The 27,506-nt window shown below is 43.1% G+C and overlaps 1 long non-coding RNA gene across 4 annotated transcripts in view; it reads left to right on the top strand.

The window, feature by feature from the left end:
- LOC418209 overlaps positions 1-27,506 on the top strand; it is a 110,468-nt gene that overhangs the window by 22,986 nt on the left and 59,976 nt on the right. For 2 of the 4 annotated variants that reach the window (XR_005862150.2, XR_005862146.1), the window contains exons 2-5: positions 54-318; positions 3,654-4,129; positions 6,851-6,920; positions 7,602-7,690. This is a non-coding gene — a long non-coding RNA (uncharacterized LOC418209). Of the gene's footprint in view, positions 1-53; positions 319-340; positions 1,828-3,653; positions 4,130-6,850; positions 6,921-7,601; positions 7,691-27,506 lie in introns of those variants that run through there. The other 2 variants (XR_005862147.1, XR_005862149.1) reach the window with 2 other exon arrangements.

Below are 27,506 nucleotides of genomic sequence, written 5' to 3'. Positions count from 1 at the left end.
GTTTTCTTTTCATTCCCTACCTGTTAACACTCCTATTCTTCTTTTGTTTCCAGTATTCTGATGGAAGACCGTATACTTCTCATTTGAGAAACAACTGCCAGGGAAAGAAAGTACCTCTGATGCAGCTGCAGTTGTGTCATGGCAGCATTCTTCCCTGTCACTCTAGTGCTGGCAGCCCCCACACCACCTCAGATCCTCCTTTGGAGCCATCCTAGCCCAGATCCCTCCACTTCCTCAGTGAGCAGAATCTGGCCATTCCCAGTCCAAGACAACTTCTTGCAGACAGGCTCCCGCTCTGCCAGGCCTCTGTTCTTGCAGGTAACTCCGACTGGATGTGCTGCTTACATTTATAACCCTTTGAACGCTTAGGGCCAATGCCTCTGTCTGTTTAATCTCAATTCTTTTAATCTGTGGTCTCTTTGAAGCTGCAGCTTCTCTCCCCAGTCTCAGTGGCAGTCTTTAAGTTTCTTCCCACTGTTCAAATGGCTGAGATGCATCCACTTCTTGCTCTTTCTTAACTCTTTTCTTGTTCCACACCTCCTCTTATGAGAAGTCTGATTGCCTAGATTTAATCACCACGTGTAAGATATACGACTCCCTAATATGCTCCTCTGCTTGCTGTGTCTTTCTGATTTCTTCTGCAGCATCATCTTAATCACATGCAGCTAAAAATAAACACATTTTCCTCCTTCTCAGCCTTTTCCACTCAGTTCCACTCAACCTGAACTGTACTGAGAAAATTGTAGAATTGCAGACTCATATTTCAGACAGACAAAAGGTTTCAGAGTTTCATAAACAGATCTAAAGAGGACAACAGAATTCTGCTGGAAGCTTGGAAGCTCCAAATGATCTTTGTCAAGGTTTGGGAAAAAGTTAGAGAGCATCACTAGAGCTGAGTAAGTTGCTGTTGTGCATGAGTATTTGAATGGGCAACCACTACCATACAGAGAGAGCAACGATTTCCTGAACAACTACGGGGAAAAAAAAAACCCTATCAGAAATAAAACAGATTACCACAAAAACATCCTCTCAGAAAACAGCAACAAAAAAACACATCCTCCTTCCTGATCAAGTCAAAAGACTCCCTGCTTTTTTGAGCGTTTGTGAATGGATATTTGTGTAGAATAACTTAGCAAAGGGAAGTGAGAGGAAAGGGCAAGAAAAAAAGGGAAAGAAGAGGCTCCTGGAGCAAGTGTTATCTGGAAACTGCTAGCCTGGAGGCACTGTGCAGTAGGTAATATACAGGGCTGTCTCTGTGCCCCTTTTGTTTGCCTTGTTTTCAGACAAGTTGTTTAAAATGTCCCACCTGAGATGCACTAGCACTTTCCTCAGCTGTTAGAAATCTGCTGCAATTTGGGTGCATCAAGAAAGCGCTGTGATATTCAACTTGGATTTGTTTGGTCATGGCTTGTTTTGCACCTTCTATTTGTCTAACACTGCTCCTGGCTGAGGAGAGCTGGCACTGGATCCTTCTCTCATGCATGAATGTCACTTCCCTTTCTAACATGTTACCATGGCACCCTACCTAAGATAATTTAGTGTTAATTCAAACTGGAGAAGAAGGGGATGTAAAAGGGACATGTTTATAGTCTGTTAACACATTCAGTAGAGCGATATAGAAGGAATAAGAAATTACTGTGGAGAAGTCAAATTTGTGAGATTCTTGGTTGCTCCATTGCTGGTTGGTGGAGATTGTGAGTGAACTCACGTCCCTTCCCAGGTACCACCGTATTACCTTCCCCACAGCTAAGGCTTGATGTGTTAGTAGCTTGGCCCTCCGTCCCTGAAAGATGGAAAGTCTAGCCTTGAGAAGTCAGGAAATCTGGGGTAAGTAGACTGTGCACTGTGCTCAAGCCTTCATCCTGTAGATGGCCTGGGGTATTTTATTTTTAACACTTCCATCTTTGCATTACGCTTGCCCCCAGAACATTTCCTATGGTTTTCCCAGAGAATGTGCTATTGCCTGCACTTGCTAGAGGCAGTCACATTTCTAGAACAGCCGGGTTTACCGGGGTTTTAGCTTGAACTGCTTGCTAGTCTTACGTAATGGAGGCAACAGCTTGAACCTTCATAGTTGAGGCTGCACTACGAAAGTACTTAAAATAGCAGTAAAATCTCTCAGTGTACATTTTAATTATTAAATTTTGTCCCGCTGCAGAGCAGAGTAATTTCTTTTTGGGATAATTGCCTTTTCGAAGCAATTTTTGCATTAAAGATTCACTGGCTTTGCAGAAGAAGCTAGGTGCTTCTAAATACTCCTTATTAAAAATTTAATCTGAGTCTTGTCTTTTCTCATTTTGCTTTTTATTTTCTCCCAGTGTAATTCACTCACAAATCAGTAACCTTCATTCAATTCTAGCCTAATGCCATCACTTCAACACAGTTGATTCGAGACTTGCACATTGAAGCAAAAAAGGACCCAACAAACCACTTGTCCTCCCCCACAATAAAAAAAGTTCTTCAGCAGTTGTTCCTTCTAAACCCAGGCTGGCTGTAGGGCAGTTCAGTGTGCTTCTTCTTCACAGTCCAAACTGCCATGCTGAAAGGGTTTCCTTCTTAATCAAGTACGCTGACTTCACTGTGACCTTTCATATTTGTCACGTTTCATAGCAAAAAAGAATTATTATGGAAGGAAACTGATTAAATTTCCCAGTTCGTGATTGAAAACGCTGCAGCAATTCAAGCTTTTCTAAATCAAGCAAGATGAATGTGTTATTTCTCCAAGTAAGTTCGTCGTCTGTCATAGCCACTATTCATCATGTTGCTCCTGTTCTCACCAATGAATTTTTGCATGTCCCAAAGGAAGGAGGAGTTATGTAAAGGAAGTCAGAGAGATCACGGGAACGCTGGGAACTAAGTTTGTCCTTTGTATACAGTGAGGAACCTCTTTAGAGTTTTCTTTGTGATTCCAGCTGGATGATACAAGTACACAAGAAGCAGGGTCTTTCTGACTGCCAGTGTCCTAGCCAGGTGTTTCAGCAGGGGAGAGTTCAACCAAAATAGCTGTTTAAACTAGCTAATACCACTGGGAAAGGTCAGAATCACTATTTCTATGTGTGCCACCAATGCCACACTAGGACAGCTCAAGGTTTCTTCCCATTCTCATCTCTAAGCAATTTAGAAATTAATGGAATTTTAATAGCAGGAATTTGTTTTAAAAGTGGAGATGACATTACATGAAGGACACTTGAATTTAACTTCCATCAGATCATTCTTTCTTGCTGCTTGTCCTCATCCATTGATGTAATTGGACTTTTCAGTGGTATAAACCAGATCAAAATTAACTCATTGAACACCATCAAATGATGAGGTTTTTTCCCCTTTTTCTGCTCCCAGTCGTGTTCCCCAGGTGTGCTGTGGGTAGGTGTAGGCTTCAGGAAAGATCGAAGCTCCTGAAGGTAGGATCTTGGACGGGGAGAGTAGGTTGAGAGAGAATGTTAAAATTCAGCTGCAACATACAGTCAGGATTAAAAAGTGGATTCAAGTTTGACACTGCTGATCCTTGATACTTTGGTACTCATATGCTCAGCTAAAAATGAAAAAGAAATGCTGAGTGAAAAATCGATCTCGTGACATTCTGCTTGCCCTTTCCATGGTAAAATAGGGTTAAAAAAAATTAGTCTCTGTCTAACTGAACCTGATCTGAATTGCAGGTGCAGATCTGGCTTTTCACTGAAGATCCCCCACCTTCCAAAAAGGGAAGCAAGAAGAAAATAGAATCTGCGATGCTCTCATTCTGGTCTCTCTCTCCCCGCAGTGGGCTGTGCTACTGTGCACTGCACAGTCTGCCTGGCCGAGAGCAGCTGTGGCTGTCATCTGCTAGCGTGGTGTCCAAATTAAGACTGATTGCATTTCCATCTACCCAGTTATCTGCTGTCAGCCTCAAATGTGGCGAGCAATTGGCGAAGTTTTGGCCTGGAATTAGCTGGTTTAACCTTGAATAAAGTGAGTAAATATATAAAATAGCAACTGGAGTTTGGTGATGACCAAATAACATCTGCAAAACCGCTTCATCTTCCAGCTGGCACTTCTCAAGGGGCAGCAACACAATTGAAATTGATGGGAGGCTGGCAGTACATTAGCTTCGTGGGCTGAATTCTGGCAGAGGACCCAAATACCTGCACAGTGTGTGAGTTATGATACCTTTCTCAGTAGCAAAGTGCTTTTTGTATTTGGTTTCTTTTCTTGCTTCAGTTTTTCATGGAGTCATAGAATCATAGAATGGCTTCACTTGAAAGAGACCTTAAAGATCACCTAGTTCTAACCTTCTGCCATGGGCGGGGTTGCCACCCACCAGATTAATCTGTCCAGGGCCCAACCTGGCCTTGAGTACCTCCAAGGGATGGGGCATCCACAGCTTCTCTGGGCAGCCTGTGCTGCCCTCACCATCCTCTTAGCAAAGAATTTCTTCTTAACATCTAGCCTAAATTTCCCCTCTTTTAGTTTAAAGTCATTCACCTTTGTTCTGTCTCTGTCAGACCATGTAAGAAGTTGGTGTCCCTCCTGCTTATAGGCTTCCTTCAAGTACTGGAAAGCTGCAGTGAGGCTCTCCTGGAGCCTTCTCCAAGCTAAACCAGTCCAACTCCCTCAACCTTTCTTCATAGAAGAGGTGCTCCAACCCTCTGATCATCTTAGTGGCCCTCATCTGGACCAGTTCCAACAGCTCCACATCCTTCTTGTGCGGGGTGCTCCAGGCCTGGATGCAGTAAAACACATGGGGCCTCACAAGGGCAGAGTAGAGGGGCACAATCACCTACCTCGCCCTGCTGGCCAGACTTTGTATTAAAAGAATACCACAGTATACATCAAATAGCATAAAGTAGTAAGTGGTTTTTTTGTTTGTTTTTTAAAGAGTTTAACATCATTCATTTTCAGAGAATAATGTTAATTTAGGCTTAGAGGGAACTCAGAGGTTAGCTCATTACCTTCTTTGTGCTCGAGTTTTACATGTATGGACCAAGCCCTAAATCTATATTGTGCTGCTGAAAACATCAAGCACTTTCAACTCAAAAAGATCAGTAGAAGAATCAGAGAATCATAGAATGGCCTGGGTTGAAAAGGACCACAGTGATCATGTAGTTTCCACCCCCCTGCTATGTGCAGAGTCGTCAACCACCAGACCAGGCTATTTTTTCTTGTGTCAACATCATAGTCCATATGCATCTTAAGTTACATAGTTTGGTAGTTTGATGAAGGGAGGTACTGAATAAACTGAAGAGATCCAGATTTGACCACTCTTATTTAAAATCATTATTGACTCTGTGAACTACAAGAAAAATAAAACTCATAGCCATATAAACAAAAGTTTTCAGTTTAAAATAGTATAAATACAATAAATTGAGTGAATGAGAAGATTGCTGATTATATGGATGAAATAGTTTTTGAGGGTATCAACAGACAATTAAGTGAGTGAATAGGGCATGTTTGCAACTCCCACTCATGCTAATGGTATGCTTGAAGCAATTGAAGAACAGAATGGAGAACTGTTTGAAGACACTGGAAAGAATTGCTTAGGCAGTATGTGAGAGCAGTCAGGTATCAGAAAGCCAGAAGTCACCACAGAACATTTCTGCAAATAGTACAATTAAGGGACCATTACACTTATTTAAAGCAAAGTAGCAGTATTTAAACCTTTGAAACCATTTACTTCTGATTAGAATTCTTGGGTAGTTTTTTTTTGCTTTGTGATTATCCATCCCTTGCTATCACATGCAATTGATGGAAAAAAAGATATCCCAGATCAGCAACAGTACTTTTCATAAGATTAAAGTACAAACAAACAAACAAACAACAAGCAAACAACAAACTTTTTTTTCCTTCTTTTTTTTCTTTTTATTTTTTCTGGAGGCTCAGATAGAGTACACAAAATCTAAACGAGAGGATGTTTTTCCCCTACCTTTTGGAAAGACTGATTCTGTTTTCCTTTTTGCCTCTTTCTTTTTAAAATGTTGCAATATTAGAAGCCTGAGAGAAATCAAAGGGCTCTTCCATGTCTGCAATGCTATGTTTTTCTCATACACCTCAGCAGGAGGATTTACTTTTCATCATTTTGACAACTGAGACAGCATATGTGAAACAGGTGATGCCAGATAACAAAAGAGGTTTCTCATGATAGCCTGCAAGGCAGGGGAGGAAGGAGTTAAGAATTACACAGCAGAAATAAGCATATTTCATACATTTTAAAATCAGTTCAGAGCTATATATTTTGGGAAATAAAAGAGTTTTTTTCTTCCAGTTGGTTAAACTCAGAGATGTTACGTGCAGCATGGAAACTTAGAATCTGGTTTCCATGTGTGGATATAAAAAATTTCAGGACAGCTGTAGTAAAAACATGAAGAAGCATCAGTGGAGTCCTCCATGAGATCCTGGAGACGATCGCTGCACCACTGTATTTGAACAATTTCTCTCATTTCTGCACTGACCTGAGCAAGTCAGACATATTCTGTGTCTACTGAGAGTCCAGAATAATGAGGTTGATTAAAACATATAATCAAATATATGCTATTTTTTTTAGAAACACAATAGTATGAAGGAAAATCCATTTGAGGGCACTTGAGGACACACAACCCACACTTCTGGTTCTTTATTTCAGTTTTCAGTTTAAAATAGTAGAAATACAATAAATTGAATGAATTGAATGTCACTACGTGCTGAGTTGCCCACATCTACAGGAAGGGCATCCAGAGTCAAGTGTTGATTGTTCTGTGAGGGTCCAGTTCTTTACTCAAGGTAATTAAAAGATCTCAGGATCCATATACTTCTTTGTCTATGAACATCAAAAGCCTTTGACTTATCTCTGCAGAACCTCTTGCAGCACTATAATGCTTATAGCGTTCTTTACTTTTTACAGATGTGAAGAAAGACTGAGAGCAACCACACTGCTGACCATTGGCATGGAGCTAATGCTCCACAGAGCAGAGGTGAGGAACAGTGCTCTTTAGGCCAGGATACACTGCATTCCATATCCCCTACGTAGCTCAGGAACCAAGACTGCATCCCACTTAGCCCCTCAGTCAGTGGTATTTATGGCGTTGCATTGGTCAGTGGGTGGGAAGTAGTTGCCTTGAAGCTGCTGACACTCTTACTGTTGCATTTTTGTCACCATTTTCCTCTTCTGTCTTGGTAAATAGCTCTTACCACAGCACATGGAATCTATTTCATTTCCAGTTCTCTCCCTCATGCCACCTGAGGAGAATGAGCAGAGGGCAGTGGGAAACTGAGCAGCTGTGGGGTTACAGCACAGAATGGAGCCACTGGGGCCCAACCTCTGCTTCTCTGAGAGTTCTCATGTGCAGGAAAGTGATTGCAATGCAAAACAAGGTTCTTTGTGGGCCAGGTCATTAAAGGCTGAGGTAGTAAACATCTTTGTAATGTCAGGTAGTTTCTTAAAATAGAAAATAACCCTTTGAGTAAAACCTTAAATTGGAAGGCACCATAGCATATGGCAGAAGCATAGGGCACGAGTGAAGAGCTAATACAAAATTTACCATCATCCCTTCTCTAGAGTGAGGATTTTGAAGAAAGTCCCAACTATTTATCCAATGTTTTTGTCCGTTTTTAATTCCAAGTGAACTCAAGGTCTCTCTTTCCCCTTCATGTAGATGGAACCAGTGCGAGATGTAACCAGTGTGCCTCCTTCCTACCTCCTTCCCCTTTAAGAGCCATATCAGCGTATGATTTTCACCACTGGGTAAGTAATAGAGGCCGTGCACTGGGCCAAAATAGGCCCTTCATTTCCTTTGCTTCTGCCTTTATTTCTGCTTGGTGTCTGAGGAAGCATAAACACTGGCAAGAGGCATCTAGAGGGTTTGGTTCTTTGACAAGCAGCTGCCCTGAGCTCTCCTGTCTTAGAGTAATGGTGCCTACCATGGAACAATAGTGACAGTGCAGCCAAATGGCAGCCGCCATCGCACCTCTTCCCGCTGCCACATGGCAGTGATATGGCGGCTGCTGCTGCATCCCTTGCCATTGTGACAGGGCTGCTGCACCTCTATCCCACTGTGACATGGCTTGCGAAGATACACTTGCTTCTTACTATAATTAATAAGTAATACTTAAATAAAAGCCTACAACTCATCACTGTTCTGGGTGGGGCGTAAATTCAGGTAGGAATGGCTGGATTAGGTTATGAAGAAACGCGCACCATTTATTGCTGTGTGTTGCTGGAAAGTGTTGAGTAATTGCACTGTGGCTCTACGTAGTGTTATCACTGTGTTTTGGTTTCCTTTTTTGTCTTCTGTCTTTGCAGATATTTTTTATTTCTTCCCACCTGTTCAGTTTCATTTCCAATTCTCCCCCTCATCCCACTTCAGCAGTCTGATCAACGGACGGTGTGGGCTTGAGTGGCTGCTGGGTTACACCACACCACAGAGCCCACTGGCACTCAACCTCTGCTCCTCTGAGTGTCCTCGTGTAGGAAAATGATCAGAATGCGTAATGAGGTTCTTATTGGACTAGGTGGTTGAAAGCCAGATTGTCAGCTTTTTATGATTATCAAATAACTTGTCTGAATAGAAAATAATGCTCTTTCCAGGTAGGAGTTCTCTCTCTTGACCACCTTGATGTGCCCTGACACTTTCTTTTCCCTGCATCTTCTACTTTCTTTTCGGTACTCTAAATTCTCAGAGAAAAGCTCTGCCCTCTGAAGTGCTCTGCTGGGTTTTGTTCCAGGCCTCTGCGATCAGCTTTCCACTGCATTTGGTTTGTGGCTCCAGGGAAAAGAATGTGAAGATGCAGAAGGAAGCTGTGTTGTGATATTTAAATATATAGCAGAGTGAGCAAATACTAGGTTCAGGCACTCTCAGGCTTGGGAGACATCTGATTTTCAGCTTTTGGCTTTCAGCTCTGTGGCTTGCAATCACCTCTGCAAACAGCGTGGCATCCGAAAACCTCTTATTTAGTGCTCTTCCAAGATGAAAGCTTCAGGCCCGTTGTCAACAGGAGGCGTTTCTTCCCCTGAGTTGAATAAAGGAAGCAATTTTTAGAAGCAGTTTTCTGTCTGTGTCATTGCTTGTGCCTCAGAACCATTTGGTGAGCTTGTGGCCACGCTGAGCCCTGCTCCCAGTCCCCACGCAGTCCTGCAGCCTCTAAGGTCCCTTGTCCACAGGCACAGGAGGCTACAGAAGCCGGACATAAGAGGATCTGAGAGACTGCCTGACAGGGCTGTGGGAAAGTGGGAAGAGCCGGAGGTTATTTCCGTGCTTGGTCAGGCTCTTCATGTGAAAAAAAAAAAAGACACCATGAAGCAGATCCTGTTCCATTGGGGCTGAAAAAAGTGGTCTTTGGTACTGTCATCAGTCTTAACTGTTTGTGCTACAGTACCACCAGGAGGCCCTGTTCTCTTCTGGAACTAGTCCGTAGCTGACAGTTTGCACCCTGCCACATCCAATGAATTCTCTGAGGTGACAAGGATCCAACCGGACTTTTAGCACTATTGCTTCTTGCTGCCAGCACACACTGTACCCCTGCAAGTGATTTCCTTCATGAAGGATGCATAGTCTGATCTAATTGGTGATGGAGCAGATCTGATAACAGAGTACACAGCTATGTTTGTTGGCGTGTTCTGAAGATGTGGGTAAAAGGAGGTAAAAGGAAAGTAAAAATAGATTCTTTTCTCCTGGGAGGTTTCATGATCTAATGCATCTGGACAGTGCAAGTTACCATGTCTGGAATAAAGATTTATCCATGTTTGTATCCTTCTTGATACTTTCCCTGGTACTTTTAGTGGCTCATATTCTTCCGTTCCTGTCATCATGATCTGTGGATTGACTGCTGAAGTAGTTTGCTTACTGTCTTGTGTTAAAGTTCATTTGCTTTCTGAAATTCTTGAAGTATTCTAAAAGTACTTAAAGTACTTACTTTAACTATATATTGGTACGTCTTTGAATAGCATTATTAAATGTATGCTTCAGATTTCAGAAGTCCCCATGGAATATCTTCACCACACAATACTAAGGGTGGATCATTTTCTTTCCTTCCCTTTTCCTCTATTGCATCTAAAGATCCGGACTCCTGAAGCCTACTCATTGAGCTGTTCTTTTTCTCCTTAGGATATTATAAAGATATTGACAGGTGCCTTGTAAGTTAAAATTTAGATCTGCTTTAAAAGGAGTTATTGAATCTTCAAAACAGAGTATTATTGTGCTGTAGGATCACTTTAAGAGCCCCCTTCTATTGCCACAACCATGAATAAGCCCTTTTAAATCTCTGTGCAATGGGATCAGAGGCAGTAGAAATAATAAACAGTTGTTACAGATAAAACTAAAGGAAAATCTGAACCGTTTTGCTGGTGGACCAAGAGTTAGTCAGTGAAACACTCTTTTGAATTGCTGAGAAATCTGCGTGCAGCAATTTTGTGCTTGAGGTAGGAAGCAGAGAATGAAAATCATTGTGTTAGTATCTTTCTCAAAGTACTGTGGAATAGAACAAAGCTAAGGGAAAACATTAAATGGAGTTAACAGAAGTTAAATTATAATGATGCAAGAAAGCAAGTTCATAATGAAGAAAAAACACTTTCGCTTTATGGTAATCTTTGTTCACTTTTTATTTCCCTTTTTATATTAGAGACAAAAATACTGCTTTCCTCAAATCATTCACAATAGGTGTTAAAACAGAAGAAACAAATTAGCCACTGAGTCAGAGCTGTGGACGTAGTGATGCATCTTTGATGGCAGGGCGAAATACCAACTTTCATGGTGGTTTGGCTTTGTAGCAACCCAAGATGTTGAGCCACGAGGAGCCTAAATAAAAATCTATCTAAGGAGAGTTAAACCTTACCCAAGAACCAAGGTGAAGCAAGCTGCAACTCAGTGGAGGGGTGCAAGTCGAAGGACATTTTTTCCTACTTTTTCCCCCTAGCTAATACTCTGTTTTCTATCAGTTCCGCACCAGAGAGCTCACTTAACTGATCTGAGGAAGATGGTCAGGATTCAGATTGCCATGTGTAGCCTGCTTTGCAAGAAAACACAGACATAATAATATATCATGAGTCTAGAGATTCAGCTGGTCCTAATAGCCCCATATATATGCACTCCAGGGGAGCTGAATGTTACTTTCCAACCCTTGAGGGAGTCTCCTGAGTCTATCCTTCAAATATTTCCCTTTATATATTTATTTCAGTTTCTGGCAGAAGAACAGAAGGTGAACAGGTTGGCTAGCTACCCCAACACCTCCCGTATTGCTAGCAATTCATGAGCTGTGTGCCAGGGTTAAATAAAACCTGCACAGGATTTGGGTTTGAAAAAGTGCAGGGCAGGGAAGTGAGACAGATCCATTATTCTCTGGCCTGACTTTTCTTGTGTTTCAAGAGAGCAACGTTTCCATGCCATTGTGAGGATGGAGCATGCTCTCTTTGTTCTCACGGATGCTGGTAACAAGCAGGATTTGGGATGTGCAGCGGGGCATTCACTCTAACTTGGGATTTCCAGTTTCCTTTTTTCTCTTCAAGGCAGCGGCACCCGAGCTGCTCCCCATGCTGGGATCCGTTCCTTGAGGCTGTGAGGTGAGGGGACGGGCTCTCTGGTCTCAGCTCTGCTACAGACAGATCCAGCTGCGCTTCGTGTCTAATTTCTGTGTGACATCAGTATTTAAAATAGCTAACTGTAGGAACGTATGTTTTCTCCTGAATCTATCCTGAAAGTTGCCTCTGAGGAAAGGATTCAGCTCTAAGAAGGAATTTGGACCTGTTGAATAGTCATAGGTTAAAACTCACATCCAGGTCACCCCTGAGCTGGGGCAGTTCTTTAGCTCTGCAGATAAGCAGCGCTAGGGCAGCCTGTCCTCTAGCAGTGGGGCAGTCTTTTGCTGTTTGAGGGTTTCACAAAAATGGGTGCTAGAACATACTTTGCTCTGCACCACACCAGTGTTAGTAGCATTATCTTGGACTTCACAAGTGGAACTGGTATCAGATGAGAGCTTGTGTTTTTCATTTTTCTTTAGACCTTATACTTCCCCCAGCCCAGGGAGCTATGCATTTATTATGTGGGATAATAATGTAATATAGGAGAACAAAGTAATTGCCTTTGTTTTAGTGGAAAGCTATTTTTTTTTACTTCGGAATTTTTCTAAGGAATTACGTGAAATATAATATGAAATATTATGTTATAAAAATTCTCTGTTAATGAGAAAGCACTGCCTGGGGCTGGATTACTTTACCTGATGCTCAGTAGAACTGAAGTCAGTGGAGCTCTGCCACAGAAGTGCTGTTTGAAAAACTGGAAGCAATCCTATGTTCCTGAAAAGCATCTCTGGAGTTTCAGTAGATTTCCCATCAATGATTCTTATCACTGGCTTAGCCTCATAAATGAGCAGCACAATTAATTTGTCTGGAATGAAGTTTGCATTCATCAAAATACTTTCGTTCATCATTTCTTCCTTAATCAAAGTAAGCTGTTAGTCTGTTATGACTGAGGACAGTGCTGCAGCTTTGGGGAAGGTACTGCAGCTAGGAAACAAACGAGGAAAAGGGTGAAACCTGATAGTTTGGGCATTGCCTCTTGCAGTGTTCAGTGTGCGGTGGCTTTGCCGATGCTGTATCCTGCTCTTAATCCCCTGGAGCAGTGCCTGCTGAGGAGGGATGTGCCCTGGTCCCACAGCAGCACCAAGGCTGCAGGGCAGAAGCTTGAGAATGACTCATAGCCATGACTCTGAATCTTCCTGTGTGTAAGATGCAGGTAACTGTCCTGTGACTTAATCCTGCAGAGGTGTCCTAAAGCTGGCAGCTAGCCCATAGCACCAAGGAGGACATCAACACCTGGATTCAGGTTTTTGGGGAGGAACATAACGAAGTGCCAGCTCCCCAGATGCTGGAGGTGGCTGTTCACCCTTTTGCCAGTATGGCTGGTCCAGCACCCCGGAGAGCTGGCAGCCAAGGCAAAGGGCAGTGGGCAAACTTGACATGTTTCTGCTGGAGTGTGCTAGACTGCAGATCACATCAAGCTTTTCATCAGAGATGTGTCAACCAGATGAAACATTTGCTAATAGCATGTTTTGCAGAAACTGTAGACTGTTTCATAACTCACACTCAGAAAACTATTCAAATGATTGTTTTCCCCAAGCCACCTCCAACTAGTTTGTTATCAGTTTCATTATTAAATATTTATATGAGCATTTTAACATTTTACAGTGTTTGACAGGGATTTTTAAGTCTTCCTAATTAGCACAGCCCCTGCCACATGGAATATACTTTTATTATTACACATTCATGGCCTTGTTATTCAGAAGAGACTCTCTCGTGAGTGGAAACGTGCATCACTGCACTTAAGGCAAATAAGTGTGACATAAAATATGACACACAAAATTAACTACTGCATAACAGGATCCAAACATTGGGGGTGATGTTTATATGGTCACAGTGAGCCTCTGCCCCTTTGCATCATTGCTTTTCTCCCTTACTGCCTTATTAAAAGGCTGAGAGAGAAAAATATTGGGAGAAGGACGAGGGAGGAAAAAATGAAAAAGTCTTTCTTGGCATAAATAGGGTTGGCTCAACAATATAGCATTTATCAGCAGCTCTTTATACAATCTTGTTCCTTTGGTGAGGAGGGAAGTGATTGAAAAGTCAGTTTACATCCTTACAGTGTTCTTGGACAGAATCTTTGAAAAAAAAAAGAGAGAGAGAGAAGAATGAGAAGTTTATGTTTGCAAAATGAAGTGTGCTTTCTGCTTCTGTGTGTCCGGTGCCAAAGTAGAGCTTGCCAAGAGGAGATGCGGTCCTCTCTTTGCCCTATTGTATGATCCAAAGGTTGGAGCCAAAAAAGTAGCCTCCTTTTTCTCCTCCCTCTACCCATTCCTGTCTAGTTTGTTGTGGAAACATATTGAATGCAAAACTATTAAGAACACCGGCAATTTTTTGAGCTCTCAAACAATAAATTATGAATAAGGATCATAAAACAAGTCAGTACTTGTCTATTAAATATGCACACACAAGCCTCTCCAGCTCTCTGTTCTGCCCGGGTATCTGTGTTGGATAAGCACTTGGGTGTGTCTGGTGCTCCCCAGCTGTGTCCTGGGGAGATCAAAAGGAGCCTCTAGATGAGCTGCCAGCTCTCCTGAAACATTTTGCACTGCAGGCCCTATCTTCCCCAATTCTGGACATCCCCAGGCCTTTGGTGCTTCCCTCTGGGCCCAGAGGAGAACAGGGAAACCATCAGACCTCATCCAGCAAGCGATGCCTTTCCTCAACAGCAAAAGTGGCTCACAAGAGAGCATGGACTCTTTTGACAAGGATGGACTCTTTGAACAAGAATGGGCTGGAAAACGTTCAGCTTTCAAATATTAAGGTGTGAACAAACCATAGTGGGGATAAGGAAGAAAGGCTAGGAGAGGGATTTCTGAGATTGAGGTTAAGAACTGAGGCAGCTGGTGTCTGCTTTCTGACACAGCTGGAAGGCCCATGTAATATGCTTCAGTCATTTCACTTGTCCCCTCAAAGTTACAATACTGTAATTGAAAAATAAAAAAGCACTGAATGTTTTTAATTTCCTTTATTTGCCTTACCTTGCAAGCACTGCTGACCTCTGTGTCCTGCTCACTCTACAAGCCTTACTCCTAGTCTTCTCCAGAAATCCATGGTCCTGTCCTAGTGCAAATTGCTTTCTCTCCCACTACAGATATGAGGACACTGTTCTATTCCTTAGGACAGGCCCGCTCGATCAAGCACTAGGTCAGGCTGCCCAGGGCCTCATCCAACCTCTCCTTGGGCACCTTCAGGGACAGGTCATCCACAAGTTCTCTGGCAACCTGTTCCAGCACCTTACCACCTTCTCTGTGAAAAACTTCCCTCCAACATCTACTCTCAATCTCCTCTCTTTTAGTTTAAAGCTATTCCCCCTTGTCCCATCACTCTCTACCAGTGTAGAAAGTTGCTTTCCCTCCTAAGAGGGAATAGAAGAAATGAGACCAGCCATGCTCAGATCAAGCACTGCATTTGAACTGATTTGCACAGCTGCTACTCTTCAATAACATAACTCAGTCAGTTTTGCCCTTAATAACACACTGTGGTTTTGAAAAAGGAAAAGGAACGGAAGAAAATCTTGTGCTTCAGTGCATGTATTGATCCACAGCCGCGCTAAGAAGCTATTTCATTTTCCCCTCTTGTAAGCACTACAGTTGCACAAATGGGTCAGTTCATTGTGAAATGTTTTTTTCACTGACTCTGGTGACAGTAAACTAAGTTGTCACTCCTGCAGCAGAGCAACAGGCTTCTGCTGAACCCAAACACTGCAAAGCCCTAACCCTGGTGCTTGCTCATATGAAGGTGTCTGGGGTGGCTGCTGCAAGGCCTTAACAGTAATTTGTGAGGACACTGAGCATTTGCTCTGGAAACATCTGGCCTCTGGTATTCAGAGCACTGCTCTGCTGATCTGAAGATACGTTGTGCGTGCCTTCGCACATGGAAGGTATTATCTGTACTGCTGCATCTTCTGTAATGAAAGAAGAGGGATCAAAGCAAACCTGCCTCTTTAAAATGTGCCATATCAAAATATTTGATGAGAGGACATACGGTGAGCTGTCAGGGTGCATAAGACATGTCGAATTTTGACAATGAGAGATTAACATGCGTAACAGAGTCATTTGAAAACAACCTGAAAATGATGCAGGTTGACCATTGCTGGATTCAAATGTCGTCATTTATAGCAGTTTACATTTTTTATAGAAATTGATGGACTGCTGGGAAGATACATGATTTTTTTTAATCAAGTTAATTCAGTCCATGTACGTGCATATATTAGGTGTAATGCGGTGGTGGTGTCTGGATGTATAGATGGTAGCATACATATACATCAATTTAGATGATTTATGGGTCCCAATTTTTTTTTTTTTTTTTTTTTTTTAAGTAGAAATGACAGAAAATGTCCCCTGGCAAGGAAATAACCTTGCTAACTTAACTGCATCAGCTAGCATAGAGATCAGTCTTCCCCTCACGGGACAGTGGCTTTGTGTTGTTAGTGAGCATGCATTCCCAAGCAGCCACAGAGACACAGCCCTTCCTTTGTTTATGTCTTCCACATGTTCTTGAAGGATTTTTAAAGACATTTGAGTGTTTCTGATATTGTTTAAAATTAACTATGATGATTGCAATTTCTCAGGCTTGTGTGTAAGGAACAAGTGAGAGGGGAGGAGGATGTTGAAAGCCATGGGCAGAGTTAGGGCCATTGCTCATGGCAACATCATGCACTTCAGCAAAAATTTTTACTTTGTTTTCCAGAGAAGAGGGGACTGAGGGGGGGACTCATGATGGCCTACAGCTCCTCAAAGGAAGAGTGGAGGGACAGCACTGATTTCTGCTCTCTGGTGACAGTGACAGGGCCCGAGAGAACGGCATGAAGATGCGTTAGGGGAGGGTCAGGTTGGTGTTAGGAAAAGGTTCTTCACCAGAGAGTGGTCAGGCTGTGGAATGGGCTCCCCAGGGCAGTGGGCATGGCCACAAGCTGCCAGCATTCGAAAAGCATTTGGGCAGTGCTCTTGGACATGAATTTTGGGTGGTCCTGTGTGGAGCGGGAGCTGGACTCGATGGTCCTTGTGGGTCCCTTCCAACTTAGAATATCCTATATTTTATGATTCTGTGCCAAAGAATGGGCTTCATCTGACAGAAGTGTCATTGGGCAAGGGTACCCTTTATGCTCTCAGCCTGGGCTCAAAGGAATGCCACACAGTCCATCCCACTGTTCATTCCCCATGCGCTGGGGAATGTGGAGGGGCTGCTATAACCAGCTGGGTTTCAGCTTAGTGTGGTACGCCTTTCCCCATGATGTGAATGCCACTGGTGAGCAGGCACCCAGATGGACAGGAGATATTGCAGATGCAGAAACCATGTTTGAGATTTATCTTATCTGAGCTTATAGGTAAAGAGATGATTCAAACTCTGGAAGCTTCTGGCACCCTTCCAGTACTTCTCTCTTGGTGCGTTTTCATTCTCAAATACCAAGTCCACAGCCCCATAAGTCATCCAAGAGCTTGGCTGTAGTCAGGACTACCAAGGATCTTAATTGTCCATTGTTGTCTCCAAAGGACCATGGAAACCCCAGGCTGAAGAGTGAGGTTTTTATTTAGAGAGAGATCTTTCTTGTTATCTAATCTCTGACAATGAATTTGCTCCTATGAGGATTTAGCATCTTACTACCTACGGATAGAAACTCAGGCCATTTCTCGCAGCCATTATCTTTCCCTGACTGGTGGTACAGGCTATGTTCATAGGAAGAGTTGGTGCATTACTTTTAGATGTTATTTACAGGCACAGCCAGACAAGTACTTAAAGTACAATTCAAGCTGATTCAGAGGTTTCTACTCTTCCAATTAAGACATCATAACTTACTCTTTGAGCAATTTTAGCCCATTTCAGTGAATGAATAAATCAATAAATACATTTACCTCCAGCATTACTACCTTCACAGACATCCACGAGGACTTCTCAAACGGTTAGAGTGAGATCTGAGGCACTTACCTGGGCGTACTCAAAACAGGTGTGAGGATTTTAGAAAGAGAGATCCTAATGAAGGAAAGAAAAAGGTTAAAGAGAATGGCTGCGGTCTGGCAAAGGGAGTTGCTTGGCTGCCTAAGTCAGACTCTTTTGTTTCTCTGTATCTTTATGCCTTACAAACTGTCCCAGTAGAGAAGAACTAAGGAAAAACACTCTGAACTTCCTGAGAAAGTCTCAGTGAAATTTGTTCCTAGATTTAGGTAAAAGTTCACATCCATATAACTGTGTACTCAAAGGACAGGAGAAGAGGGAAGTTTGTACTGAGAGGTACGAACAGAGTCTGTGTGTGTGTCTGTGTGCCTATATGTGCATATATATATGTATGTTTATATATAATGTGTATGTCAATGGCTATGGGAAAAGGTTAAGAGCATTTAATGCTTTTTGCCATTGCTTTGTGGCTGGTAATTTCATAAAACGTTATTTCCCTGAAGTTTTTCCTGACGAAAACTCAAAGTGAGCATCCAATGAACGTGGGTGTATTTGGCTGTTTGATTATGCAGACTGAAATGTGTGAAAAGCTTCTTTAAACATCCTCATTTTAAGCAGTGAGGAACAAGCTGCTCCTTCCATTTAAATGCGGTGTCTCATCGTTTTTCAGGGTCTCCCACACCAGACTGGCTTGCCACAAGCCTCCCCCAGGCCTTAAAGCACTGAGATTAATTAAACACAGTGCTGGACTCCAGTGCTCTCCTGAGAGAGGCATCCAATTTACAACCCACATATATTCCTGTGGAAAACAGCCCGTGGTTGCAGAGAACCTGCTGGCAGCAGGCCCCCCCAAACGCTAATTAATGCTGCAGGTCTGCAGCGTGGCTGCTGACAATGAAACACCTGGTGCTGAACTTCAGCCTGGGACATGGCCTGAGCACAGCAACTTCTAGAAAGGTGTCCCAGCAATTTTGTAACGCGATCACTTTTTGGGTTAGGGCTGATGGAAAATGTGCCGTTTACATTGCTGTCGTGCTAGTATTACCCTAGCATAACAATTTGAACGCTTCTTTCACAGCCCTGCACAAAGGCAACCAGTGTTAGGAAGGATTTTGCAGGCACCTGGGTTGGTGCTGCATGGGCTGAATGGGCTGGGAAGTGGCGACTGCTCTCCCTGGCCTCAAGACTGCTCATGTAAGTCAGGAATGTTGCTGTTAATGTTCACTTTTAAGGTGATGAGGTAGAGCGTGCTTATGAGGTGGGAACACCTGGGCTGTCATCGCTGCTGTGCTGCTGCCAAGCAGTCACTCAGGCTCCTTCGCAGACCTGCTGATGGTGCTCAAGCAGCTCCATGCAGGCAGGGGACAAGCGCCCGCACAAGGAGTAGCAGAAGGGATCGCTGCCCGTTTGTGTCTTCTGCACGTCTCCAGAGATGCCTTTCCTGGTGCGTGGCAGCAGAGGGGGACCGGCAATATCTGCTGCAGTTTCCTCAAGATGTGGTTTGCAGAGCCTGTGGTGAAACTGCGCTCTGCTGCCCATAAGGGTGTTCCCAGAATTGATTTTTAAAGCAGATGCAATGAGAAATATAGGATGAAAACGTGTGTTCGGCACGTTTTAGAAACACTTTAAGGAATAATATTCCCTCATCATATGCTGGGTGTTTCCAAATGTCTGCGGATGATCTCTGCTCTTGAATGTATGGTTTCAGGAAATGAAAGTCGATGGAAATGTGGAGATTGCAATAGATCCATTACTGCTGTTTTCAGCATGTCACTCCAAGATTGCATCATGCACAGACATCGAGCATACAAACACATCATCTTAGCAGTGTTCGTTGCTCACAGGGAATGGATAAGAAAGAAAGAATGCCTTAACTGAAGTACAGAAACGAGAAAACAAAAACTACCTTCTCTTCCTGAAAATATTCCAGTCCATCTGGTTGTTTTCACACTAGTCAGGTATCGCTGGTAAACTAATCTGCCTGCTCCGTGTAAACCTGATACAGAAAATCCAGACCTACAGAGGAGGAGTGCTGGTCTTAAATATGTTTAGTGAGGTTTTTTTTTCAGAAAAGTTGAGGTAGTTTTGATCTCAGATGGCTGCCTCCAGAGCACGTCTTCGGACTGCTGAGAAATAAGCTCTAAATTGAGAGACATGAAAAGGCAAACTACCTAGTTTGAAAGAAGGGAGGAAATGTTTTGGAGCGTATGGTGCCTTGCACGTCATAAGCATATTTTTATATACCAGGCTGTGGAGATGAAGTGAAATAAAACATCTGCATATAATAAAGATTTGGGTCTGTTTTGTATCTTTGGCAACTATAATTTGAGTATAGCTCCCAGGTATACCAATAACATCTCCTTGAGATAAGTCCCCCACTGTAAGGATTGTATTTTATTGAGTTCTGTGAAGGTGGAGGCCTGCCTCTTCAGGAGCATTGATATATAACCTTGTTATGGAAGGCCACAGCCAGCAGCAACTCTGAAGATGGTACTAGAGAGCTAGTTTCAGTTTGCTCTTTTTTAGCATGTTCCCCATTGGCAGAAGGCTAGCAGAGCATTTCTTTTTTTTCTTTTTTCTCTGCAGAAAAAAAAAAACCATCTATGGAAACATTTCTGTTTCTGATTGCATGTGCCACAGGCTCAGTTCTCACTGCAGTCAATGTCAGCCATCTTCTGCTTATTCACAGAAGCGCTCTCTGAGGCAGCCATGGGCCTGACAGGATGTGCATCCCATCCACCTCCTGCCAGTGCCTCTCAGCCTACCTGTGCAAGCATGCCTGGTAGCATGCTTGTCCCTCAGGCATCTGTGTCTATCGTGTCATGTGTATGTTGCCATGCAGTCTAGGAGATGGGCAACATGCCCAAGGGAAAGGCTGTCATGTTGTCCTCCCTGTGTTACACAGAAGTCCCCACTGACTTCAGCCAATGAACTGTTCTCCTCCAGTTGGGTAAGCACATAAGAAGCGTTCTTAGCATTAAGGATGTGCTCTGGTCCCATCTGTGTCAGCTGGACCTTATGCTTGTCTCGCTGTGTAGGTGCAGGCAGTCTGTCAGCCCCATGAGTAGGTGGCGTGAGCTGTTTGTCATGATCTTGAGCCAGATCTATAACAGAATAAGTGTGGCCTAAGGTCTGTTGTGATCCTGCTGTCAACGAGGTGGCTGTAATGTTTTATATGTGATGTAAGTGCATAAAACTCAAGTTATATTTTATGGAGAAGCTGAATTGGCTGTTGCTGAAGCAGAGAGGAGGAAGCAGCGAACAAACTTTGGATCGCATGGTTATACAGGGGAGGACACTGAATCCACCTGAGATGATCACAGTGTCCAACTGTGTGTTAGGGAAGCACCCAGGAACAGAACAGCAGAACACGCTGTCATCCTGGAAGTTATCCTTAGTGTGTGGGGGACCATCCGAAAAAGATTTGACAAAAGAAGGTCAGAATCAGTGTAATACCTGTAGAACAAGATCACCTCGTTGGTCATACACACAAAATCCAGTGAAGTAGTCTTGAATTCAGGAAAACTGGCAGTGTGTTCTTATCACAGGTGAGCTGAATTGATGTGACTGCTGTGAGCCAAGTTAGGGAGCTGGGGAGGAAGGAGCGACAGATTTTGGAAGGTGGTTCAGACTAAAGCAAATTTCTACAGGCTTTGTTTCCAGAAATGAACAACCCAAAGCTCTGAACTGTTTGCTGAGGACTGACAAGTGTGCGTTTGTGTGCCTGTGAATTCAGTAGTTTTAACAGATTGGGCAGTGAAAATTACTGTGCTAAGTGGGTAGGTGGCATTGTTTGTGTTGCAAACTAAACTGTTGTCAGAGTACGTATACTCACCTATGGATGAGGTGCACTTGGCTAGACGTGTGAGAAGGATGTTTTGCAGGCTTGTTTCACAAAATCAACTAAAATTATTAAATATGAGTATGGTCGTGGTGAGACCCGATACTTCTCCTGAGCTTCCATAGCTGTAGTTTGAATTTGAGTGTCTCCTTGTTCTTCATGCAAGGCCCCCACTTCACATCTGAGTGCTCTGAACTGAACTTAGTAGATGGCAAAATTTTGTCCTGGTAACAAAGCCAAGATTATAGAGGTCTGTCTCAGACCTGGAATTTGTGTCTCATAGACCATAACCATTAGCCCCCTACAAAATCCATTTAACTTTAAAAACAATTATGATGATGTTACCTCAAGTTGCATATGTTATGAAGCAAATGGCAGGAAGTGAAGGCAAGGTTTATGATTTTGGCACTGCATTGCTGAAGAAGTAGACGGTTATGTAGAAGAACTGCACCCACAGAAGTCTGATGTGCTCTTTGTGCCTGGTAAAATTGCTGGGTAAGAGTTTCTTTCGGAAAATTTTAGGTTTCTGGAATGCCTGAGGCAGCCGGTGAACATCTTGTGGCTCACTGCTAAAATGCTGTTCTGGGCTCCCAGATGGAGTCTTTAACTCGCTGATACAAATTTCCATGTGTCACCAGTGCGTTATTCTTCAGTAAAAAAAATAATGCCGATGTTCTAGTAGGGTTGAATCTTAATGATAACTAGTCACTAAAAAATAAGAAGTGTATGGTCTCTGAGCTAGTAATGGCCTCTGGAAAATATCTGAAGTCCTTTTAAAATGTCCTTAGAAGTGAAATGAAGGATGAAAGATAATTCTCTGCCAAAAACCTGAGGCATCGATAATCATGGGAGTAAGCAAAAAGCTTCCTTCTTACTGTTTTGTTTTGAGGCATATCTGTGTTTCTTACACATTAGTATGCCTCAGGCAGGGCTAAATGGTTCCTGTAACTTGATGACCCTGGAAAATGTTCTACAATTTCAGGATAACTCCTGTTGAATCTCTGTGAATCTGTGAGGGTCTTATATGAGTACAGGCACCGTTTCTGCAAGCCACAAAATGCTGAACTGCTCTATATTACTGCAAGGACCACTTAAGTGGAAAGACTTCTGCTCCTGCGTAACAAACAGGGTTTCTGTTATTTCAAGGTAATAGGAAGACTGAAGAAACCACAGTATGTGAGGAACAGACTTTCTTGTTTTGCTGGTTTTGCAAACTTTTTGCTTGTTTGGAAGTTGTGTGCTGCCATCTATTAACTTTCTGTTACTGATACTTGCAGAATGGAGCAGGTCACCTCTCTCTCTGCCTCTCTCTGAACAAGAAGACTATTATAGGCCTCTGCAGCCGGGCCCCAGCAGCTTGGGGCGTCTTATTGCAGCGGAAGAGATGTGTTTGGAGTTACTATTTCATATAACATCATGCTTTTGAATAAGGGGAAAGTTTAGGTGAATGTCTGTGTTAGAGCAGTTATAACTCCAGTTGAGATGAACAACTGGAAAAAAAGAAAGAATAATGAGGAGGTTTAACCTGTGGGGATAGAGAGAGTGCCTACTCATTTTTGTTCCTTAATACCTATGTATTTCTCTCACAGATCAAGGCTTCACTTAGCAGAAGTGTTTTTCAAGCAAGATGAATATTGTCATTCACCATTTCCAGATGCTTATAACCTTGGTCTGATCATTTCCTTAAGACAAAGAAAATATGTCTGGGATCAAACAACAAAATGAGGTCCTTAGTGGGAGGATATGGGGAGTGATAACCTTGTGTGGAATTTATGAATGAACCTTTACAAGACTGACTTAGGTTGTCATGTTAGAGCATGTTGGCATTATTTTGTAACTCGCTCGTGGACGTAATGTCCTTTACGTCTTTCTGCACTAGATGTATTGCATAGCCATGGAGACTAGAACAACATTAGTTTCAGTGATGTGTTTAGTCCCCCACTACCCTGTGCTGCTTGCTTCAAGGAAAAATGATCACTTTCTACTGAGTCTAAACGATTTGGTAGAAGTTTTAATTCCAGTCAGCTCCTCTAGCTAGCATCTATTCTTATTCAGCTTTTAATGTGTATCTTTTGCATAGCAGGATCATAGCAAAAGCATCCTGTGTGTATTTAAAGCAGGTATCTACTCAGTGGAGTGATACTGTCCTGGGTCAGAGTGATGTGATCGAAATGTCACTGTAGAGCTCTGCAATGAGAGCCAAAGGGTAATGTCTGATTTCCATAGGCTCTGCTCACCTGAAGCCCTTCTTTTGTCACGTAACGGAGCTGTATTCTGATTGCAGAGCATCAATTATCTATAGCTCCCTATTTCCCCCGCTCCTTATGTGTCAGCTTAGAAACTTTCTATTAATTCACTGGGACCACTTTTTATTTTGCAACCGTTAGCCCATCCATTTGCTTAATTAGACCATTTCCCGTTTGTTAGTTTCTCAGTCTGGGAAATCCTAATTTGTATAATTTTTAGCTAACTATTAATTGAGTACCATTTATAACGGTTACATTGTTTGCATTCTCGTTTTTTCATGATTGGAACAAAAAGGGCTTTTTATTATGACGTATATCAGATTTTCTCGTTAATTGGTGGTTTGAAAATGGGAAGAACGTTTTTTTTTTTTTTTTTTTGCAACTCTTCAGTAATTACAAAATGGAGAAATTCAGGATCATTTTGGCTTGTTGAGTGTGGGGAGTCAGTGCAGGTTTCTGCTTCTGTGTTTGGCTGAAGAAGGCCACAGAAGAAAAGAGTGGCCAAGTAGGTATATGACCTTACTAGGCTTGTTGGGCCTCAGTGGGTTAGCAATTGCTTTAACCCTGCTACCTATTGGGACCATAGCATAATTAACATACTGATGCTGGGTCCCGCTATTGTAATCTTGTTTTGTGCCTTCAGCAATGCTAGTAACACTCAGTCTATAAATCGGTTCAGGATTAGCAAGGACTTTGGCTGCATAGAACCTCTTTCAGCCAGATACTGGCCCCTCTGCATTTGTGGTGAATTTATGGTAACTGCTAGCCATGCAAGCAGCCTTTGCCCTGGGCTGCTTGTGTGGCTATTGATTAGAAAGCAGCATGCTGGAGTGTCAAGGTCTGTTAAGCTTTCAGCATCGGCACAAGTTCCCCACCTGCCTTGTCCTCATGTGATGGAGGGCACAGGGTGGAGGAGAGGCTGATCACCCAGTGCTGTGTCCCGTGTCAGGTGGTTGGGCAGCATCCTGTAGCTGTTGTCCCAGCTGCCTTTCCTAGCTCGTTTTCAACTCGGAGAGCTCAGCATCCAGAGTGTGAAGAAGACACAGTTAAGGAGAACAACCCATTCCTGCTACTCATTCATATCCAGCATCCTTTGTGTGTTACAGTGGAGCCTGTATGAGAAGTTGCAACGTACGAAATGGCTGAACCTCAGTGACTCTTTTGTGCCAGTCCTGCACGTCAAGGTTTATACACTGGCCTTCTGTGTAACAGCCTGTGATTTATGAGAAGCTTAGGAGTAAATAAAAGAAAACCGCTAGAAATGTTATGATAGGAGAGAGAGAATAAGATGAACGTTAGGAGAGAAAATTAAAGCTCCAGGGAGCACCAGGGCTGCCCAGTGAAGTAGAGGAGGAAGATCCTTGAGCTGGCTTCAGTGACATCTGAGCTGGTCTGAGCTCACTTCTGTGCTCATTAGGTTGGCATGAATGGGGACACAGAATTTGGATTTCTGCCCAGCTGTGCCCGGGGCTGGGAGGATCTGGGCTATTGACTCAGGTGGATTTTCGGTTTTGTAGTCACCGCAGCCAGAGCCAAACTGTTCAAATTCTCAGCCAGGGCATGATTCCCAGAAACAGACAGCCCTCCTGTGAGATGAGCAGTCAGATTTTGGATGCTGGGCATAAGAGGTGCTGGGGTGTTTCTCAGGCTTGGGGGGAGTTTTGGAAGAGCTGCCCTGCAGTATCACCCTCGGGTGCAGTGAAAAAAGACTGCTTTAAAATGAGAGAGAGGCATTCAGGTGCCTCAGTGTTAATGCCAGGCAGGGTGGCAGCGTGTCAACGGCCCGGGTATCTTGTGAGCCCAGCTTGGTTCTACTGACTGTAAATCATCCACAAAAATATTCTTTGGGAAAGACTCATCTATGACTGAGTTTCTGACACGGTAGGCATCATCCAGGCTTACTCATTCTTGACTGGGTTATTAAAAAAGAAAATCTGCAGGTTTAGCCAAAAGTAGAAATATTATTCTGGCAAGCAATAAAACTGTGAACCATCTACATAATCCCCCAGCTGGCCAAGGAAAGATCATAACCACAAACAGAAACAACTCTCAAGTCAGAGTGTCCCTGCGAGCCCACTGCCGTCCCCAAAAACTCACTAATCAACAATTTGTGTTGGTCTGCTTTGAAAATTCTCTGGGAAGCCGAAGATTCCAAAGTCCCAGCAGCGCGGAGATAATTTTATTTTCACTTTCTCTGCGTTGGGTGCTGAATGGCTCACCCTCCTCTCCTAAATTTAAACAGGATGCTATTGCACCCCAGGCAAAAAGGGAACAGAGACAGTTAAATGCTGACGGGGAGGAGATGCGTGTTCCTGCTGAGCCCAGCACCACCACCCAGATTGAGTTTTGGGAGGTTCCTCAACCTTTGCTCTCCAGGTCATTGTGCTGCCAGTGTTTAAAGTTTTTACCTAAACAATGCTGGTAGGCTGTGGAGCATACCATTACGCTTGGTTACCTCCAGCTCTGGGAGGGCCCCTTGCTTCAAGTGCTCCCCCTCCGCCTTAGCCCATTAAACTGAGTGGGCCAGATCAGTCCAACATGCAAACAATGATGTCAGTATTGTAAAAGAAATGAAAAGCTCAGTGGGAATCCAGGAGACAGGCCCCCAAATTAAGGGTCTTTTTGGCTAAATACAAGCATTAAGAGAGACTTACAGAGATCAAAATACTGTTGCGTGCCAATGTGGCATTTGATGTCAAAGATAAAAGGGGAACATATTTCAGAAGCAAGACTGTTTCAGAGAGGGAAGGAAATCTTAGTATCTGTGTTGGAATGCACGAAAACACATGTTTTCGATATTGTTTTCTCATATGCAAAATGGACAGGACATCTGGATATGTTTTAAAACATTAAATTAAGTGACACTAAAGCAGTGCTTTACAAAGCAAAAGGTAGTAAACGAAGAACGTCTAATAAGGTAACAACGGAATCCTTGGCACAGCATTAGAAACTCGCACAACCAAAAGGAGCTGAAATATCTTACTGTGATATATAGGAGACCTTCGCTTCTCATTTATCTGTGCTATTCCTTACTACACTTCACAGTAATATGTTGCCTTTCCATCGGTATCGATTTCTAAATGTTGGTGCCAAAACTCCAGATGTTTTCTAGGTAAATCTCTGGAGGCTATTTTATTGTGTTTCATTTCTCCTTATTTACAATTCACTCATCTTGAACTCCAGTCGCTGGTAATAAAAATGCATAAAGTCTGCAGCTGAGCCAAGTGGACACTTCTGTCCTGTTTTTTCAAGCCAGGAATGGGTTGATCCAAGCCTTGAGCAGAATCCAAACCGCGAGGCTCTTCAAAAAGTTCATCGATTCTCTTCTTAGTTTTAACCCTTCATGCACTGGGCAACAAGGAGACAATTACTTTGTCTTCCTCTTTTTCCTAATTTCCTCATAAAATGACCAACCCCCTCCACCATAGCAGCATTTCCACAGCTGTTGCCCTCAGGACTGTCCTTTGACCAAGCTTATCTTCAGGACCGGCTCCCACCTGTCACACGCCATTCCATACCCACTCAGTCACTTCATACACTGCATGGGAAGAGATTCCTCGGTGAAGAAGCAGAAGCAACGTGGAGCACATATTTGCCTCATCCCTGAGCCACTTTGTGCTCCTTAACCTACTAAGAAAGCCCTCTTTTTCTGCCTTGTGGGTGCAGCATAGAATTCGAGCCAGACACTTACAAGCCCAAACTCCACCTCTTCCAGAGAGTCGTTCAAGGTCTTAATTAAGTAATTAAAATATAATAAGGCTTTCTGTCTCCTCTGTTTCTCAGTTTGCTGTCTATTTTGATTGTAAACACCTGCAGGTTCCCTCATACCTCTGAGAAACTCTGGTGCCCAGCTTGCACTGGAGTCAGTCTGTGGTTACTGGGGGTTTGGAGCCTTATGTGCTGACAAAACCACTGCTTAATGGCATATAGATAATTAGTCGGCCACTTTGCTGTAGTGGGAGCTAACTTTAAAGAGCTGAAAAGTTTCATTTCAGAGTTGCTGAAAATT

The sequence above is a fragment of the Gallus gallus genome, chromosome 1 (assembly GCF_016699485.2).
Source record: "Gallus gallus isolate bGalGal1 chromosome 1, bGalGal1.mat.broiler.GRCg7b, whole genome shotgun sequence".
Taxonomy (NCBI): Eukaryota; Metazoa; Chordata; class Aves; order Galliformes; family Phasianidae; genus Gallus; species Gallus gallus.
The sequence above is the reverse complement of the archived record's forward strand: the minus strand, read 5'-3'. Positions and strand labels throughout refer to the sequence as shown.